Below are 21,251 nucleotides of genomic sequence, written 5' to 3'. Positions count from 1 at the left end.
CACTATAACACTCCGATTCCTTGCTAAAGGAGAGGGTTATGTTAGGTTAGGTCAGGTTAGGTCTCCAATCTTCTTAATCTATTTTTGTATTCAGGGTGCCTCACGTTGTAAAGCGCCTCATCAGCTTCAGACATCTCTATTAACTCTGTAGTTGTCGGCACACACCAATTGTATTTACCGGCAATGGTTATAAAAACACTATAGGCGACAGAACGCTGCAGCGATGCTAGCGCTCCGCGTGGTAACATATCGCATTGCAGTGAACAGAAGACAAGCGATTTCTTTGATCAAATATACGGCCTCGGCCTAGATTTGATCAAATATTGGACGACATTTGTCAAGATCCCTATTACACTATCAAATATCTTTGACAAAGATATTGGACAAAGATTTTGGACAAAGAAATTTGATAGTGTAATACCGGCCTTACCACTTAGCCTATGTGATAATTCCACTTTTCATCTCAACAAATTCTTACAACCAGGTCTTTGCATGAGGTGACTGAGTCCAGCTGCTACTCATTGATATTGCAGTCGGGGGAGAGTAGGGTTTTGTGTTTAGTGAAGTACAAGGGCTGTTCAATAAAGAATGATCATAATTTTTTGTGGTCATAATTACTCACGCTAAAATTTAATCTTATGATATTCTGTTAGGTTAATGTGCAACAAACACGCCGTAGTAGTTTCATTGTTGGGAATCTTCGTTCCCGCCTGTGAGAGGCAAGTAAGTTAGACATGTTCAGTATCACCTATCGCTAGAGTGGAGGTAACACGCGAGGAACTATAGGCGGCTTTGAAATTCTGCTTTCCTCTCAACAAATCTTCAGCTGAGGCCTATACAACGTTACAGGAGTCCTATGGAGAGTCTGTTCTTCCCTACAGGACAGCTCGAAGGTGGTTTAAAATGTTTAAAGAAGGGAGACAATCAATTTCAAAGGAAGGTGGACCCGGTGCTCCAGTTACTGCTCTTACGGAAGAAAACATCAACACTGCTGCTGACATTGTGAGAGAGGATCGACGAATTACCTTCAGATCATTTTCTGAAATACTGAACATTTCATTGGGTGCCACCCACACGTTCGTGACAGAAAAATTACACATGACACGTGTTTGTGCGCGATGGTTTCCAAGACTGTTGATTCCGTAACAAAAGGACACTAGCGTGCAGGTGTGCAAGCAGTTAAAGTTGATGTTAGAGGAAGATCCGGAGTTTCTTTCAAATGTAATCACTGCTGATGAAACTTGGCTACATCCTTTTGATCCTGAGTGCAAACAGCAAAGCTCAGTGTGGAATTCTCCTTCATCACCAACCCCCAAAAAAACAAATGTGGTTGCTTCTGCTGGGAAAGTTATGGTCATCTCATTCTTTCATATTCATGGAATGGTTTATCAGCATGTTGTACCTGCACACAGATCAGTAACTGGACAGCATTACAAGGATGTCCTGAAAACATTGCATGTCCATATCAGGCGCAAAAGACCACATTTTCGTGAAGCATGCAGGATGCTGCACCACGATAATGCGCGGCCGCGTATTGCTAATGTTGTTGCTGAATATCTCGCAAAAATCAACGTGAAGTGTATCCCTCACCCTCCCTATAATCCGGATTTAGCCCCATGTGACTTTTCTATTCCCTAACATGAAGGAACGCCTTCGTGGGAGCCATTATCAATAATCAGAAACAGTGACGTAGGCTGCGGGGGCGAGTTTGAAGGACCTCTCAAAAAATGGTTTCCAGCATGTGTTTGAAGACTGGCAGAAACGCTAGGCCAAGTGCATCGCATTCATAGGAGACTACTTTGAGAAGGACCATAAAAATTATGAGGATGAGTAAAGTTATGTTGTCAAATATACAGGGTGTAAATTTTGACAAACCAGAATAACTCGAAAAATAAGCTTCACGCGAAAAAATATGTAGAATCCAAATTTGATTATTTTCGAGGGGAACATCTGCTGGTGCCAAAATTAGCCCGCCATCCCAGCCCCCTGGGGGTGGGATGGGAGGCAACTTTAAAATTTCAAATGGGAACCCCCATTTTTTATTGCTGAATCAGATTCTACATGAAAAACTGCGTACATTTTGTCTTAAACATTTGTTTTGATTCTTGGTAGTTGGCGCTGTAATTCAAGAAAATCCATGTTCTCATTTTTACGTGGAAAATGGTTACGGATAAATAAAAAATACTTATTTTCTTCGTGAATTTTGATTCGCTAAAACTAAAACTCTCCCTCTCTCCTCATAGGGTGGAGTTTGAGAGAGAGGCGTTAGAGTTTTACAGATGTTGACACAAAATTAATGAGTTCAGTCATTAGTAAGTAGGATGTTCGGTTAGTTAGTTAACTAGAATTCCTCTCTCTCATACCCCACCCTTTGGGGAGAGAGGGAGAGGTTTAGTTTAGGCGAATCAAAATTTACGAAGTAAATAAATATTTTTTATTTATCCGTAACCATTTTCCACGCAAAACTGAGAACATGGATTTTCTTGAATTACAGCGCTAACTACCAAGAATCAAACAAATGTTTAAGACAAAATGTACGTAGTTTTTTATGTAGAATCTGATTCTGCAATAAAAAATGGGGGTACTCATTTGAAATTTTAAAATTGACTCCCGCTCCACTCCCAGGGGCTGGGGGTGGCTGGCTAATTTTAGCATCAACAGATGTCCCCCTCGAAAGTAATCAACTTTGGATTTTACACATTTTTTCGTGTGAAGCTTATTTTTCGAGTTATTCTGGTTTGTCAACTTAAAATTTACACCCTGTATACATATTGACAAACATTAGGCAATATATATAATTTCACTATGGAGAACTGCACTATCTGCAAAAACATTTGAGGTTGCTATTAGTATTCTTTGTCAGATAAGTAATATGCAACATGAACAGGAAGTGTTCCAAGTCGCTTCCATGAGGCGCACCCAGATTACGTCTACGCCTGAAGTTGGAGTTCTGCGTTAAAGCATCGTTTTTTGGGGGTGATATGGCCAACAGTCTCTGTTTCTACGTTGGATTTTCATTCTGTCGCGGAGTGTGCCGTGATTTGAAATTCCCTGGCGGATTAAATCCACGGTATGTGCCTGCGGGCTTTGCCTTTCACGGGCAAGTGCTCTACCGACTGAGCTACCTGTATCTAAGCACGACTTATGACCCTCCCTCACAGAATTACTTCGACTAGTACCTTTTCTCCTACTTTTCAAAATTCACAGAAATTCTTCTCCGTACCTTGCTGCATCAGCATTCTTCAAAAAATGGAGGCCGGCCGGAGTGGCCGTGCGGTTCTAGGCGCTTCAGTCTGGAACCGAGGGACCGCTACGGTCGCAGGTTTGAATCCTGCCTCGTTCATGGATGTGTGTGACGTCATTAGCTTAGTTAGGTTTAATTAGTTCTAAGTTCTTGGCGACTGATAACCTCAGAAGTTACGTCGCATAGTGCTCAGAGCCATTTGAGCCATTTGAACCAAAACACGGATATTAAAAAAATGGCTTAGCCACAGCGCAGGAGATTATCGGAACGAATTTTCAGTCTGCAGCGGAATGTGCGCCGATTTGAAACTTCCTGGTGGATTAAAACTGTGTGCCATACTCTTATCCAGGTAGTTTAAGTCTGTTTCAATTAACGGGGTTTGATATCATTGTTGACCATGGTTCTCTCATTATCAAAACTCCGAGGTTAGGTCCAAAATGTTTCAAGAGGTAAAGAGTACAGCAGTCAGTCGAAAATAACGTTTATCAAATCCAGATTTCGGTTGCTGCGTGGCCATCTTCAGTGCAACAAATGTAAGTTAAAACATTACAACCACTTTTGGATAGACATAGTATCAACTGGACTACCCACGTCAGAGTCTGAGTTCACACTGGTCTGAAGATGGCTACAGAGTGACTTAGATCTGGATTTGAGGTAAACATTATTTGCGACTGACTGCCGTAGTCTATACCACTTGAAGTGATGCAGTACCTGGGCACTTCTTTTTACACATGGAATCAAGCCTCCAAAACGTTTATTTAACGGCTCTCGACTTGAAATCTGTTGATCACCCTGTCAGTAACTGCGCTGTTGTCCAACACGACTTTTCCTTGTCACTGAAAGGACTCAGCTCTTCCAAAGACGGTTGGCATCTGCTAGAAAGAGAAAACCATATGCTTCGCCGAGAGAAAATGCCCGGCGGAAATTGTGCAATAAATGGTTCGAAAGTCTAGAAAGGTGCGTAGAGTTCATGTAAATTATTTTCAAAAGTTGAAATTGGTAGGCCTGCGCTGATACACTTATCTGGCGCCTCGGTACTTCCCCACAGATACAAGCGCTTGCGATAAGACATCTTGTACCTGATGCATGCGTGAGAGCGACATTGTGCAAATGTGGGGATTCTGCTGTGTTATTTTTTGTATATGGCATGTCCAGAGTTACTGTGTTGCACTAAGACGTCATTGCTGCTGGCTTTCCTTGGTTAGTTAACTATAAGACACCCTTTTCTCCTATGTGCGTAGTACTTCTTCCGTTCACTTATTTTTCTTTTTTTTTAACTAAAAAAAAAAAACACCGTGCCAGATAGCGCCGTGGTAAATACGCTGGTCTTCCATTCTGCAGAAACGCGGTTCAAATCTCCTGGTGCCCAGCCACATTTACGTTTTCAGCAGTTCCTCTAAAATCGCAGTAGGCTATTTCCCGAATAGTTCCTTTAAAAAGAGTGGAGAAAAACTGCACATGCTTAACTTTTTTGTATAATGAACAAAGCCTTTGAGATATAAGGCATTACGTTAACTGACGTTGGCTGCTACGTAGCACTATCGGGAAGTGGTGCGTCAAACGTAAACTGAAGTACTCCGTAATTGGAAGCTGACGTCATAAATTTAGCCGACATTATACAATGACAACGGCCAGTTCCCCTTGCCATCCTTGCCAAACCGGGCAAATGCTCCAATGATCTCAACCGCCATGCTACGTTAAGCTCTGCGTCTACATCTACATCACTACTCGGCAGTTCACACTTAAGTGCTTGGCAGAGGGTTCTTCGAAACTCCTTCAGACTGTTTCTTTACCGTTCCACTCTCTAACAGCACCTGGGAAAAATGATCACTTAAATCGTCCAGTACTACCTCTGATTTCTCTTATTTTTGTTATGACGATTATTTCTCCCTATGTAGGTTAGCGGTAATGAAATATTTTTACATTCAGAGGAGAAAGTTGATAATTGAAATTTAGTGAAAAAATATCTCCACAACGAAAACCACCCTTGTTTTAAATGGTTCAAATGGCTCTGAGCACTATGGGACTTAACTTCTGAGGTCATCAGTCCCCTAGAACTTAGAACTATTTAAACCTAACTAACCTAAGGACATCACACACATCCATGCCCGAGGCAGGATTCGAACCTGCGACCGTAGCAGTCTCGCGGTTCCGGACTGAGCGCCTAGAACCGCTAGACCACCGCGGCCGGCCCACCCTTGTTTTAATTATTGCCATTCCAACTCGGCTTATGACATTCGTGGCACTCTCTCTCCCCTATTTCGCGATAATACTAAACGAGCCGCCCTTCTTTGAACTTTTCCGACGTTCGTTAGGATCGCATACAGCACAGCAATGCTCTACCAGAGGACGAGCAAGCGTACTCTTTAGTAGACCTGCTGCAGCTTCTAAGCGTCCTGAAAATAAATCGTAGTCTTTGATTCGCCTTAGCCACCACACTTTCTGTGTGGTCGTACCGACTTAAACCGTTCGCAAACGTAATTCCTAGGTATTTAGTCGAACTGAAAGCATTTCAATATGTGCGATTTATCGTTTAATCAAAATTTAGCCGATTTCTTTTAATTCGTCATGTGGATGACCTAACACTTTTCCTTATTGAGAAACAACATCCACTTATCGCGCCAATCAGATCTGAAAGCGACAGATTAATGTCAGCATTGTGCTTAGGTACTCCATCAACTTGATACTGCTGTGCGGGGCGGCAAAGACTATGAATTTATAAATTCAGTTCCCGTCCTGTGACACTGCACTAGCTGGCATAGTTGTCCATGGGGAGGAGATTTACAAAACGTGAGGTATTTGAAAATGGAAAGAAGCTATGGAATAATATGGAGCCAATATCTTTACTCTGTAGGTGAAGTTCACTACCTAGCCATTTCTGAGTATCACATTAGACATTATCGTGTCTCGTACAGGAATTTTATGAACCACTTACGCATGTTTAGGTTACTTAATGTCTTTGGTCTAAATACTGTGTTGGTATTACTGGTTATATGTTCACGGCATTTTCTCATACTCTGGTTACGCTTTGCGGCGCCTGGAAACATCCCACCTTACTTCAAAAAAAGTGGCTCAAATGGCCCTGAGCACTATGGGACTTAACATCTGAGGTCATCAGTCCCCTAGAACTTAGAAGAACTTAAACCTAACCAACCTAAACACACATCCATGCCCGAGGCACGATTCGAACCTGCGACCGTAGCGGTCGCGCGGTTCCAGACTGAAGCGCCTAGAACCGCCACCTTACTTCATTCCGAAACTCTCAACCTTTCGTATTCAAAGACATAATGGACAAAACTGTATTCCGTATAAATTGAATGAAAAAGTGTCATTTATCTGAAGAAACAAGCTAATAAGATAATGCTTTAGTAATCCTATTTCTACAGAAATAGCAATGTGGTTATGTAACGTGACATGTGGAGTGTGCTCGAGAGCGCGCGTGCGTGTGTGTATGTGAGTGAGAGAAAGACAGAGAGAGAGAGCTAATACTATCTAGAGGCAAATAAGATTTCTTTTATATCTCAAGCAAAAAACTAAATCAGTCATGTTCCCTGCCAAGCATTATCAGTGCAATTGTGTTAGTCACCGCCCGTAACTCGAGGAGTCTAGTAGGTCGCAGCCGATTCTTTCTCCATATGCTCTGGCTCTAAGTGAACGCTCCTTACATCTGGTCTGTGTCCGGTTCTCACATAAGCTAGAGAAGGGAAGCAAAATTATCTACTCTAACGGCTCGTCATCGCTGTGGTCATTAGGGACTGAGAACTAAACTGAAGCGCCAGAGAAACTGGTATAGGCATGCGTGTTCAAATACGAAGATATATAAACAGGTAGAATACGGCGCTGCGGTCGGCAGCGCCTACATAAGACAAGTTGCAACGTCCCCTTAGAACAATTATACAAGACTGTGCTTATCCTGACACACAATATTTTTTAGCGCATATATCATTCAAAGCTCTCACAGTATCACAATGGTTCCGAAAAAATATGAACAGTTCACAAAGTACAGACGAAACACAATTTCATAAGTATGAAATTATCCAACTGTGTAATTGCGTAAACATGTGTCACTGATGTAGTAAAAAAAATGTTTGTCTCTCAGTTAAATGATCAGATATCTGTGTAATTTATGTGTTAGAGAAATATGGTACCGAAGTGTAAAGTTGTATAAGCAAATACCATATTAGCTAGGGTTCCTTGTGCTTGCCAAACACATGGTACACAAAGTAAGCGTGTACCCCCCCTGAGGATTAATGTAATTATACCCTCAGGTGTTACAGATTACAGCAATGGAATGAAGTATATCACGGAAAACTTTCTTTGTAATTCAAAAATCTTTAAAAATAAATGTTATAAGTATAAAATTAATCACTCAAATACGTGTACTGTAGCGCTAAACTGTGCGTCTTGTTGCAACATAATCTCTGTGGAAGTCTCGTAGTTATTGTCCTCCAAAAGCTAAGTTCTGCAGAAGTCAATGTAATTACCTCATGATAAACAAAAGTGAAATGCTTTGCGTATAGATATCTTAGTTATTACGCTTATTGTTGTGATGAAGAAAGGACTGTGCTGTAACGTATTGTTGTCCTACGGAAAAGGCTGTCTCCTTGCAGCTATACCACAAAAGTTACTACTAAAACATGTTTTACTTTACAGAAGAATTCAGAAAAACTGTGCAGATATAAAACAGAAACACCGCAAAAGCAACATTGTAAATTGTCACTCATTACTACCGTCGTGATAAAACCGATTAGTTGTCACATAAACTAACCACTGTGTCGTCTGGTATTTCACAGAAAGTACTTTAAATCCAGAATGTATTTTCAAGTAAACCAAAATGTTGCATTAAAATCTCATTAGCAGTACCAATATATGTTCTAAGTATGTGAGCCTTATAGTTGTTATGTAATCGTGCAACTAACAAGCGAGAATGTACACACACAATAACACTGTGTCGTCTGTTCACAATAACAATGCATTCGTAATTTCTGTTTCAATAAGTTCTCTTGGTTCTTGACTGGATATTTAACTTCAAACATTGTTGCATGTTAACAGATTGTAAGTCTGACAAGCATACCAGTAATGTAAAGTTATATGGCAAAGACAAAGTTAAAAAGCAGATTATCTTTCAATAAACAGTTTTACATGTGAAATGTGGTGTAAACCTTTACTCTTCCTAGTACGCAGAGTTTCAACTTCAACGCAATTATCATGTGGTATACGTCGGAATCTGTAAGGTCCATTGTAAACTAGAAAGAATTTGTGACTCAAGTGTTTCTTCTTATGTGACAATGAATGAGCTTTAATGAGATCTTTCTGACCAATATATAATTTCTTTGCATTTGCTTTACCGTGTAGTTTTCTCCTTTGTCTGCTGCAGATTTTATATTTTTAAGAGCCAAATCAATTATGTCTTTGTGTCGAAGTTTACGTGTATTCGGGAAAGGTACAAGCTCTCTGATTCTGTTCGGTGGTTCTTCATTCTTCAGTACAAGAATAGGTGGTAAAGCAGTGGAGTCATGAGGCATTTCATTCAGCACGTTTTGAAATAAGTGTAAATATCTGTCCCAATGCTGATGCTTTCTGTGACAATAAAGTCTGCAAAGCTTACTGATTTCTTTCATAATACGTTCAGACGTGTTACAATGTGGTGAGTACAATGAAATAAAAACAGGTTTGATTTTATGATTCCGAAGCATGCGTCACCAAACACCAGATCTGAATTGAGGTCCGTTATCTGAAATGACTTTAGCAACGTGGCCAACTTCACGTAAGAAATTTTTAGCAGAGGCGTTGGATACAGACCGTCCAGTGGCTTTACGTAACGGAGTGAAAAAAACAAATTTTGAAGTAAGTTCAACAGCGACTAGAACGTACGAAAATCCATTCGATGTTCTGACAAGGGGTCCCAAGAGATCAACAGCAGCAAATTCTTTTAATTTAGAAGGAATGATAGGAAACAACGGAGCACGATGTGAGATAGTAGATGGTTTCGCCTTTTGACAAAGTTTACAAATAGACAAGACTCTTCGAATTCTCTTTTCCATATTGTTAAAATAACAAGTCGTCCGAAGAATATGATAACATTTTCGTGGACCAAAATGTGCATAGCTGAAATGAATGTACCAAATGAGCTTATTAACAAAATCGTCAGGAATGCAAAGTACCCATAGCTTGTCATCAACAGTGCAGCGTTTGAACAGTATGTTGTTTCTAACCAGATAATAATGCCGAATCTGTGAGTGTGTCTTTTCATGCCATTTGCTTTTGATGTGTTTCCAAATCGGATCTTTATCTTGTTCATGAGCAATGTCCTTTAAAGATGTGGTGATGAAGTTTTCAAAGGCGACTTTCTGAATGTAAAGAATACTGAAATTTTTCTCGAGGTTGCCTTCTGTGTTACTTTTCTCAAGCCCAGCCGGTGCGCGTGACAGTGCGTCCGCAACGATGTTCTCCTTGCCGGGAATGTAGACTATTGTGAAGCGGAATTCTTGCAGAAACAATGCCCAACGTTTTAACCTGTCATGATTTAATTTTGAAGACATAAGAAATTGTAATGCACGATGATCACTGTATACTTTTACGTGCTTACCAGAAAGAAAGAAACGGAATTTGTTAAATGCCCAAACGATAGCTAAAGCTTCTAATTCAGTTACGGAATAATTTTTTTCAGATTTTGTTAGCACTCGGCTAGCAAAAGCAATGGTTTTCTGAACAGTAGTGTCATTTTCCGTGGCTTCTTGAAATAAATGGGCACCAAGACCGACTTTAGAAAAATCCGTGCTAAGGCAGAAATCTTGTGACAGATCTGGATGAGCTAGTATTGGCGCGTTAAGTAGCGATTCTTTCAAAAAATTGAACTCCAACTGTGCTTGTTCGTCCCAGTTCCAAATAGTATTTTTTCCAGTGAGAGAACAAAGTTTTGGTGTAACTAGAATTTGCATATTCAGAAAACGACGGTAAAAATTTATGAGACCTAGAAAACTGCGGACTTGTCTTTTTGTGGATGGAACTGGAATGGCTGTGATTGCTTCTAACTTTTCAGGATCCGGCTGAATGCCTTCAGAAGAAATAATATGTCCCAAAAACCTCACCTTTGACCTAACGAATTCAGACTTTTCCAAGATAACTGTAATTCCAGATTCTGCAAAAATACGTAACAAACTGTTGAGGATACGATTATGTTGTTCCCATGAGGCTTCTGCTATTCGAATATCATCCACATATAAGGTGATGGGATGTTTTCAGAAATCAGGTAATATGGAATTTAGCCCATGAATGAACGCTGCCGAAGAAATGTTCAAACCAAAAGGAAGTTTCCGAAATTGATAACAAACGCCGAAACAAAGAAAAGCTGTGTATTTTCTACATTCTGGATGAAGTTCGATCTGATAAAAGCTGGATCTGAGATCAATAGAAGACAACACTTTTACACCATTAAAATTCTGAAGAAGTTCTTTCAACGTTTGCGGCCTGTCTGTTTCAGGAATGATGATAGTATTGATTTGTCTCGAATCTAAGACAAGCTTGATCGATCCATTTTTCTTCTCAACAACATGTAATGGATTGTTGTATGAGCTTACTGCAGGCTCAATAATGCCCTCGTCAAGCATAGATTGTACTTCTGTTCTAACACGGTCCCTATAATGCGCCGGAATTACGTATGGTCTAACACAAAATTTAGTATGCTCACAAACACGAAATTGGTATTGAAATCCCTTGATTGTTCCTGTTTTGAAAGTAAAAACTGTGGAATGTGCTTGTAAAATCTCAAAAAGGTCCTGCCTATCAGTGTCATTACAATTCTCAATTGTTTGAATTTTATTCTGAATTAACTCATTAGTATCAAATATGTCGTCGATATCATCCCTGTCAGTACTTGCAGAGTGATTGTTAGTGTCTAGTTCCGTAGAAAATTCCGAAATGTTGTCTAACAGAAGGTAAAGCCGATTAATTTCCTAGTCATGGTTTGAGAGCTAATCTTCAAATTTCAAAGCTATTGACTTACCTTCTTTCCCTAAACTTATTTCAGCATCGTGAAAGTTTAAGATTGCTTTGTATTCATTCAAAAAGTCTACTCCCAATATAATTTCCGTCAACAATAATGGAACAATAAGAAAGTTCATAGAGCAGCTGTGGCTTTGACAAAAGAATTCTAAGTTGGTTTGTTGGCGTACATCTACACTTTTTCCAACGATTGCACCTTGTAATTTAATCTTACGTTATGGAAGTGTGGGGATATCGTTCGATTTGTTGCATTTGCTAAAGGCTGTTTCACTAATTACTGAAATGGGACTGCCAGAGTCAAGTACTGCAGGAAATTTTACGTCATTTACTGTAATTTGAATCACAGGATATGCAATGTTGTTATGTTTTACGTCGTGTTCCTGGAGTAAGATGTCCCTAATGTCTTCCATTTTTACGTAATTACTAGCTACGGCAGCTGCGTCGTCAGTTTCAGAAGTACGTTTTGTGGCTGCCAGCGGTATGAGTCATTGCCTATTGTCTCTTTGTTGGCGCGCGTCGTTATTGGGATTTGGAGACCTAACTTCTACAAATTCACCTTGTCGACAGGGCCCTGCTCTGTTTGAATCCCGCCAGTTCTGATGCAATTCAGGTCTGTCGTTACGATCATATCGTCTGTCGTCATGTCGGTAGATTCCATAGTTTCTTTCTTGTCGGTCACGTGGTGGAGAATTTCTCCCTGAATCGTAACTGCGCGCTGGACCGTTGCGTCTAAAGTTATTCTGTCTCCCTTGATAATATTTATTTTGTTTCCCATATTGTCTGTTTTTCTGATTGTCTCTGTGATAGTCATTACCGCGGAGAGGTGATATTTCCCTGTAATTATTACTACTCTGCCAACGGTTGTCATACGGGTGGTGTCTGTTTTGGTCACGATTTGTCTTGTGAGAATAGCCTTGTCGCGTCCAGTTATTTCTTTCATCGCGGAATTGCGACGGATGTGACCTGTAATTGTTGTGTTCCTGTTTTCGCGTTCCGCGATTGTCAGTGTCAATTTCCAATTCTTGTAAGAGTCCCTGAAAATCTTCAATGTCGTCTTTGCAACGTCCTGCCAAAATAATATGTCGTAAATGTTCAGGCAATTTGATTAAGCAAATGCGGATGAGTTCTGAGGGGCTGTATGGGTTTGACAGGTACTGATTCTTGTGCAACATGTCTTCAAAATATTTCACAAGACTGGAAAATTCAGATTGTTCGAAATGTTTCATCATTATGATGCCACGTTTTACTCGGTCTTGTGTGGCTTGATACCAATATGCTGAGAGGAAGGCATGGTAAAATTCTCCTTCACTGTGGCAATCGTGAATGACCGATCGCATTCTTACAGCTGGTTCATTCTCTAAGTAGCCACACAAATTCTAATCTGTGTTCTAATGACTAGTTGGGAGGAAAACAATGAGAGAATTGATGAAGCCACGCTTGTGGATGAATGTCGTTGCCAGAATTCTTAAATGTTTTGAATTTATGTGTAGTAATGAACAGCTTATAGTCAAAGTCATCATGTCGGCGAGTCGCATATCGGTCATTGTTACGTCGTTTCGGCGGTTACATTTCAAAATTCGGTGCACCTTGCCAATTTCTTTCATAATTTCCGAAATGCGCTGTGTTATTATTTTGTGGCTGTTCCGTATTTCTATGTCCCTCTTCCCGTATTGGGGCGCGAGTGTCCTCTGAAATACGTAATTCTTGTATTACCTGTGTCAGCTGATCTTGTACTTCCCGGATTTCTGTGATTGGCGACTCCATGTTGTCTTGTGCACAACGACCAGATAACAGGTATACTTGAAAAAAGAGACAGCATTGGTCGTATATTTTTTTATACTATTGCAAAATCGATTTTCTGTCACTGAGTGACCATCTTCAGTGCTATATTGTATAACTTAAATTGGGATGCACTGTTGTCACTATGCTTACGGCGATCTCTTTGGTGTTGCGTATTAATCTGATTCTGATTTTGTTTCAATTTCCTAATTTGTTTGCACTCTTCTGTGTCATTAAAGACTACCGGTTTTGTGTCATTCAGATTATCATCTACCTTCGTAGATAAATTATTTAGCTGATCCAAAAGTTCAACTACTTTCTCTGGTAATGAACTAATTTCCTCCATGTGTCTTTCTGAACCAATTTTCAGAGTATCTACTGTGTCCTTTAAGTTTTCTTGAGTTTTTGCAAGTTGCGTAACCGAATCGGTAGATGCAACTGAGTCAGTTTTAGCTTGCAAGGTCTCATGATTTTCATGAACAATAGTTTGCAGTTCTTTTATGGCTGCTTCGTGATTCTGTAATGCATATTCATGCCGCGAAAAAATAGGTTGAAAATGCTCACAAATCTGTGTTTTTACGTCATTACAGACTTTTTGACATTTCGCTTCGATTTTATGTAACTCAGTAGTTAAATCTTCACGTGTTTGTTCAAGCGTGGTGTCTAACTTTCGAAGATTTTGTTCCATTGTGTTTAACTTTTAAAGCTTTTGCTGTGTTTGTCTCTGATTTTGTTCCATTGTGTCTAACTTTTGAAGCTTTTGCTGTGTTTGTCTCTGATTTTGTTCCATTGTGTCTAACTTTTGAAGATTTTGTTCCATTGTGTCTAACTGTTGCTGTGTTTGTCTCTGGTGTTGTTCCATTGTGTCTAACATTTGAAGCTTTTGTCCCATTTGTTGCATTAATTGTAATAACAATGCACTGGTGTCTGAAACATGTTCCTCAGTGCTATTCGGCAATGCATTTGAACCGGCAATATTCGCATATTGAAAAGCAGTAAATGTGTCTTGACTTGTTTGAGAAAACGGTGAGGACGCAAAACTTGAATCTACAGTATCTGCAATATTGTGTTCTGTCATTTCGGATTCCTGAGGCGAGCTGTTGCCGACCGAACGATCGATAGCTTCCCTGTTCACTACCTGTTTCACTGTCTTAACCATTATTTGACGCCCGCTCCATTTCCCTATGCACAGTTATCAAATTACTACTTTGAATATTAGTTAATTCTTTACATGGTGGCGCTAATACACATCTGTCGTCTTCACTGTCATTTCTCAGTTTACTTTGGAGCCTAGTATTACGTTTTTCACACGCCATTATTGTCACAATATATCACACGACAACACAGAAAAACACAATTTGAAGAGCAAAAATAAGAAAACACATTAACATATCATTGAAAATAATATCTCGTTAATTGCAAGCGCAGCTGCGAAATACTTGGTGCATGCATGCCACAACTGTTTTACTGTACAAGAATGAAAAACTACAACTACAAAGGAAATTCTCTCTACAATTACGCGCTAGCAATAAACAAAATCTACACTAATTACACAAACTACAAGAAAAAATCAGAAGATTCCAGTGAGGTATCCTCGGCTAAGGGTCGACATATGAAACGTCCCCTTAGAAAAATTATACGAATGACTGTGCTTAAGCTGAAACACAATATTTTTAGCGCAACGCAATCTGACTTTCAAAAATCTCTACAAAAGAATGGCCCTGACTAACATTAACCTATACCTTTCACAAATCACTTACCTCACAAAATCTTCGTTACTCGAACTACTGCAATACAGCGAGCGCCACTACTGCCAGCTAAATAAAAGATTCAAACTACGGAAGGCACTAACTACTGATAGGCATAGTTAGCAAATGAAAGATTTTAATAGAGAACAAACAATGTATTTACCTTAATAGTGTTGAAAAATCATAATATACATAGCAGTTCATGACATCCAGTCTTACAAATTTCAAAACTCCGCCATTTCTCTCCCCACATCCACCACTGCTGGCGGCTCACCTTCAACTGCGCAACGCTATGCGCTGTTAACAGCCAACTGCCCAACACTACAATGGCAGACAACAATGCAAACTAGCCACAGACTGCACACAGCACAGCCAGTGATTTTCATACAGAGCGCTACGTAACGTTGCCAATAATAAAACATAAACAGCCTACTTACAAAGTTACTGCTGCTACAATGGCAGGTTATCAGGATGTAAGCGAATTTGAACGTGGTGTTATAGTCGGCGCACGAGCGACGGCACACAGCACCTCCGAGATAGCGGCGAAGTGGGGATTTTTCCGTACGACTATTTCACGAGTTACCGTGAATATCAGAAATCAGATAAAACATCAAATTTCCGACATCACTGCGGACGGAAAAAGATCCTGCAAGAACGAAACCAGCGACGACTGAAGAGAATCGTTCAACGTGACAGAAGTGCAACCCTTCCGCAAATTGCTGCAGATTTCAATGCTGGGCCACCAACAAGTGTCCAGCATGGGAACCATTCAACGAAATATCATCGACATGGGCTTTCGGAGCCGAAGGCCCACTCGTTTACCCTTGATGACTGCACGACACAAAGATTTACGCCTTGTCTGGACCCGTCGACATCGACATTAGTCTGTTGAAGACTGGAAACACGTTGCCTGGTCGGGCTAAAAAATGGTTCAAATGGCTCTGAGCACTATGGGACTTAACATTGGAGGTCATCAGTCCTCTAGAACTTAGAACTACTTAAATCTAACCAACCTAAGGACATCACATACATCCATGCCCGAGGCAGGATTCGAACCTGCGACCGTAGCGGACGCGCGGTTCCAGACTGTAGCGCCTAGAACCGCTCGGCAACCCCGGCCGGCTGGTCGGACGAGTCTCGTTTCAAATTGTATCGAGCGGATGGACGTGCACGGGTATAGAGGCAACCTCATGAATCCATATACCCTGCATGTCATCAGGAGACTGTTAAAGCTGGTGGTGGCTCTGTAATGGTGTGGGGCGAGTGCAGCTGGAGTGATATGGGACACCTGATACGTCTAGATACGACTCTGACAGGTGACTGGTACGTAAGCATCCTGTCTCATCATCTGCATCCATTCATGTCCACTTTGCGTTCACACGAATTTGGGCAATTCCAGCAGGACAATGCGACACCCCACATCCAGAATTGCTACAGAGTGGCTCCAGGAACACTCTTCTGAGGTTAAACACTTCCGCTGCCCACCAAACGTCCCAGACATGAACATTATTGAGGATATCTAGGATGCCTTGCAACGCGCTGTTCAGAAGAGATCGTCACCCCCTCGTCCTCTTGCGAATTTGTGGACAGTCCTGCAGGATTCATGGTATACTCTGCAGCCAGGTCTGTATCCCTCCAGCACTACTTCAGATATTAGTCGAGTCCATGCCACATCGTGTTGCGGACACTTCTGCTTCCTCGCGGGGTCCTACAAGATATGAGGCAGGTGTACCAGTTTATATGGCTCTTCACTGTAGATCAATTGTAACAGCATGGGGGAAGGAACCGATCTTGGTGAAATTAAAAGAAACGTCGGGGCATTCGACCGTTGTGGGCTTAGGAGCCTACCGAAAAATCTAGATCCGTTAGATGCGACAGAGAGCTCAACCCGGCACCCCTGAATATGAGTTCAATGCCTTATGTTGCGCTACGTCGCCTAAACAAAGGCACACCATTCTTCGTCCTTGAAATTCTGATACTAGCAGTCTCTATGTATTCCAGGTTTCTCTATCTTTGTTTTTTTATCTAATCATTTAACACAATCAGATCTACTGCTAAGTTACGCTAGCCGATCATATCACAAGTCCACAGTCTTCTTGTGCAAAGGGACGTTAGAAGATTTTGCGTCTTTGAGTGGTCAGCAGTTTCTGAATAATTCGGCTGTTCTTGATTGCTCTGAGGGTGCAGTTAATTGCAGATTGTGTAGATAAATATGCAGCAGCGAATGTGAAATAAGCAACACTGTGATAAAGTATGTAATAATATTTTATGATCTAAAGAAGAACAAATTTTTGACACCATACGACATAATTCAAGACTATGAAACTGATTCTAAACTCTATCTCCTTACAAAACAGAGCAATATATCAGTGCAAGTGTCTGTGTAGCAACATTCAATATTTATGTTTCCACAGACAATCTTTACAGATACCTTTATCGTACTTTGTACCGGTAATGTGAGAACACTGTCCTACGTGTTTTATACTCTCTGTCTAGTATATGGTGCTCGAATAGATTTCGGCCGAATCTCTCTGCGACAGAGATTTCCATAATAAACTATTAGTATTAAGCCTGTAGTCAACCCGAAGCGTAGTTTGAACTCTGCAGTGCTTTACTGAGCATGCCTCTATTGCCGCAGGTATGCCCTTGCCTTCTTATGACCTTTGCACAGACTTACCCAGTCCGCTATAGGGAAATCTGTAATTTATCATAGACTCCGAACCACAGCCTAGCTTGGCATATGTTCACATTTACAAATTATTACCAGAGGTGTAAGGAGTGACAAGTGACATAAGAAGTGCTAGGACTGACTGAGGATAAAACCCCACCATCCGATTTGTAGCTTGGTACCTCATTAGCCACACGTTAAATAGTGGTAAGTAATTTTGAGAAACACTCTAATGAGACTGGCTCACCCTCCCGGATAACCGCGCACGTTAGCTTGCCGCTTCCGGGTTTCGGGGAGGCGCGCCAGCCTCGGATCGAATTGGACAAGGGGCGGTATGCTCGCCGGCCAGAATGTGGTTTTTAGGCGGTTTCCCACAACCGAATAGGTGAATGCCAGGCTGGTAACCACGTCCCGCCTCAGTTACACGACCCGCAAACATTTAGGAAACATGCACACGCTTTCAGATGGATAACATTCCAAGACGCTACTCCAGGCGGGTGTCAAATGAATGTGCGCAACGGAAAATACTGAACGCAAAAATGAAGATTTGCCTGACTGTCCCCTGAAGCAGATCTTAGGATCTCTTAATGGTGTTATTATCTCCTTCTTGCTCCTTAACATATAAATTACAACATAAATGAATGATTAAGGGAACTAGTAACTACAAAATGATAAATCCTGTTTCTGCTTACAAATTTATTGTAGATTAAAATCCCTTTGTATTCAAATGGTTCAAAAGGCTCTGAGCACTATGCGACGTAATTTCTGAGGTCATCAGTCGCCTAGAACTTAGAACTAATTAAACCTAACTAACCTAAGGACATCACACACATCCATGCCGGAGGCAGGATTAGAACCTGCGACCGTAGCGGTCACGCGGTTCCACACTGAAGCGCCTAGAACCGCACGGCCACACTGGCCGGCTCCCATTGTATTACAAATGTCTATATATTAATGTCCAATGGACATAAAGAGACACAAATGAATTTCCTAATTAATATTAGTGATCGAATCTTCCTGGCAGATTAAAACTGTGTGCCGGACCAAGACTCGAACTCGGGACCTTTGCCTTTCGCGGGTAAGTGCCCTACCAACAGAGCTACCCAAGCACGACTCACGACCCCTCCTCGCAATTTTACTTCCGCCAGTACCTCGTCTCCTACCTTCCAAACTTCAGAGAAGTTCTCCTGCGAAACTTGCAGGACTAGCACTACTGGTAGAAAGGATATTGCGGAGACATGGCTTAGCCACAGCCTGGGTGATGTTTCCAGAATGAAATTTTCACTCTGCAGCGGAGTGTACGCTGGTTTTGAAACTTCCTGGCAGATTAAAACTGCGTGCCGGACCGAGACTCGAACTCGGGACCTTTGCCCTCGCGGGCAAGTGCTCCACGAATTGAGCTACCCAAGCACGACTCACAACCCCTCCTCACAATTTAACTTCCGCCACTACCTCGTCTCCTAGCTTCCAAACTTCACAGAAGTTCTGTATATTTAGTGATCAATTGTCCAAATCTGCCCTTTTTTATGGCTACGCGATCTAATATAAATAATGCGAGGCGACTGACATCATCTACGTACAAAACACTAGAAGACACTACTTTGAAAGATGACCTACAGTGGTGTGCAACCTCAGTGGAAATAAAGTTACGTAATCACAGCTATTTAGCTTTATAGCCCTAATAATCCAAAGCAATTTGCAATGTCATCATATGTACTGCGACCAGTGCATTGGAGTGATGGTTCTCGTACACGTCTGCTGCAATGGAAGAACTCCAGCCACAAAATAAAAGACTCTTTCAAACACTAGGACGGCAGAAGGCGGTCCTCTGACTGGTATGGTCTAATACTGTTTTCTCCTCTCTGTGTTCTACAGACAAGAAATGCGAGCTCCCAACCACAAGGACGGAATTCAGATAACGTCTCAACACGAGTATAGGCAGAAGAAGTGCACTCAATCACTGAACGTTGTGTACTCAACGACAACTCCCAACCCAGAGGCGAAGTCCAGAATCGTATAAGTTCGCACTAGTACAGTGCCTAACCGTTTTAAGTATAAAATTGCCTGAGAGCGAAGACAGCAAGTTCGTCTATAGCAACAAAGCTGATACTGAGCGACTGTCAGACACCGGCGCTCCAAACGGAAGACCTCTTTCTTTCCACCGCTGGCTTCCCAGCGAAGCTCGGCTCCCCTCCCTCGTAACAGCAGAAGACGAATCATATTCTCGAAACCAAGGAATGTTCTCCCTTTCTACAGATTCTGCCGAACGCCGACCAACAATATTTTAGTCTTTTGTCGTGCAGCGCGGTAAGTTTGCGAGGAAATACCGATCCCCGCTAATTAGGAATTCATACAATGGCATGCTTCTCAGAGTAAAAATCCTCGGAAGGAAACCCAGCCTGAGTGATTTCCGAAGTAACGCTTTATTGTTCCTCTCTACTGCGTCCAAGATTTACAGAGTTTCCGGTTATCCTTCCGGCCTAGCTACAGCTCCGGCCAGCCGCCACTCTATTGTGCTTCAGCGCTCAGGTGCTCCGACCGTCCGGCTAGGGCTACTTCCTCTGTTAAGCAGGACCAACACACCTGTGCGGGCTATTCCACCCAGGGCCTGAGTAATGCCTGCCCTTTGATATCCACTGGCGTTCCAACCTCTACTAGTATAGGCAATCATTCATTACGCCGTTTTGTTAATAAAGACACTCCATCACCTTTCATGCAATAAGCGTTAACAACTATTCACAACGTGTACGTTACAGTATATAAAAAAAAAAGGATAAAAAGTTTCAAATGGCTCTGACCACTATGGGACTTAACATATGACGTCATCAGTCCCCTAGAACGTAGAACTACTTGAGCCTAAGGACATCACACACATCCATGCCCGAGGCAGGATTCGAACATGCGATCGTAGCGGTCGCGCGGTTCCAGACTGAAGCGTCTAGCACCGCACGGCCACACCGGCCTGCTTGACAATGTCAATCTTCTTTAAATATTCATGTATACGATGTACAGCCTATCAAATGATACCTAATTCCGGTTGTAAATTACGGCAAAGTATGTGGATGAGTGCTTGAAAGGTGCGAAATTATAGCCACCTTACAACATTACATACAGACAATTGGGATACACAAATTCCGTCCAGAGGGGTAAAGAGGTAGCGACAGGAAGGGAGTTCGATTACCCTCTAACACTAACAACGCCAAATCCGATAATAGCCGTGTCGACCTTGTGTAGATACGGGATCAAGGCAACAGAAGAAGAAGAAGATTGATGAGACGGGCTCAAAATTCATCACACTAGGTATGTGTGTGCTCAAAGCTGGAGTATTGCTGTGTGGTGTGGGAACTCGTATCAGATGGGACTGACGGAGGTCATGGAGTAAGTTCAAAGAAGGGCAGCTAGTTTTGTATTATCGCGAAATAACTGAGAGAGTGACACGGACATGATTCGCAAATTGGGTGGCAATAATTAAAACAAGAGTATTTTTTTGTTGCAGCGGGATCTTCTTGTGAAATTTCAATCACCAACTTTCTCCTCCGATTGCGAAAATATTTTACTAAAGCCCACCTAGCCGCGCGGTCTAGGGCGCCTTGGACGGTTCGCACAGCTCCCACCGTCGGAGGTTCGAGTCCACCCTCGGGCATGGGTGTGTGTGTTGTCCTTAGCGTAAGTTAGTTTAAGTTAGAGTAAGTAGTGTGTAAGCCTAGGCACCGATGACCTCAGCAATTTGGTCCCACAGGACTTACCGCCACCTACCTAGGGAGAACTGATCTTCAGAAGAAAAAAAAGAGAAATCAGAGCTGGCACA

The sequence above is a fragment of the Schistocerca nitens genome, chromosome 1, assembly GCF_023898315.1.
Source record: "Schistocerca nitens isolate TAMUIC-IGC-003100 chromosome 1, iqSchNite1.1, whole genome shotgun sequence".
Classification (NCBI taxonomy): Eukaryota; Metazoa; Arthropoda; class Insecta; order Orthoptera; family Acrididae; genus Schistocerca; species Schistocerca nitens.
The sequence above is the reverse complement of the archived record's forward strand: the minus strand, read 5'-3'. Positions refer to the sequence as shown.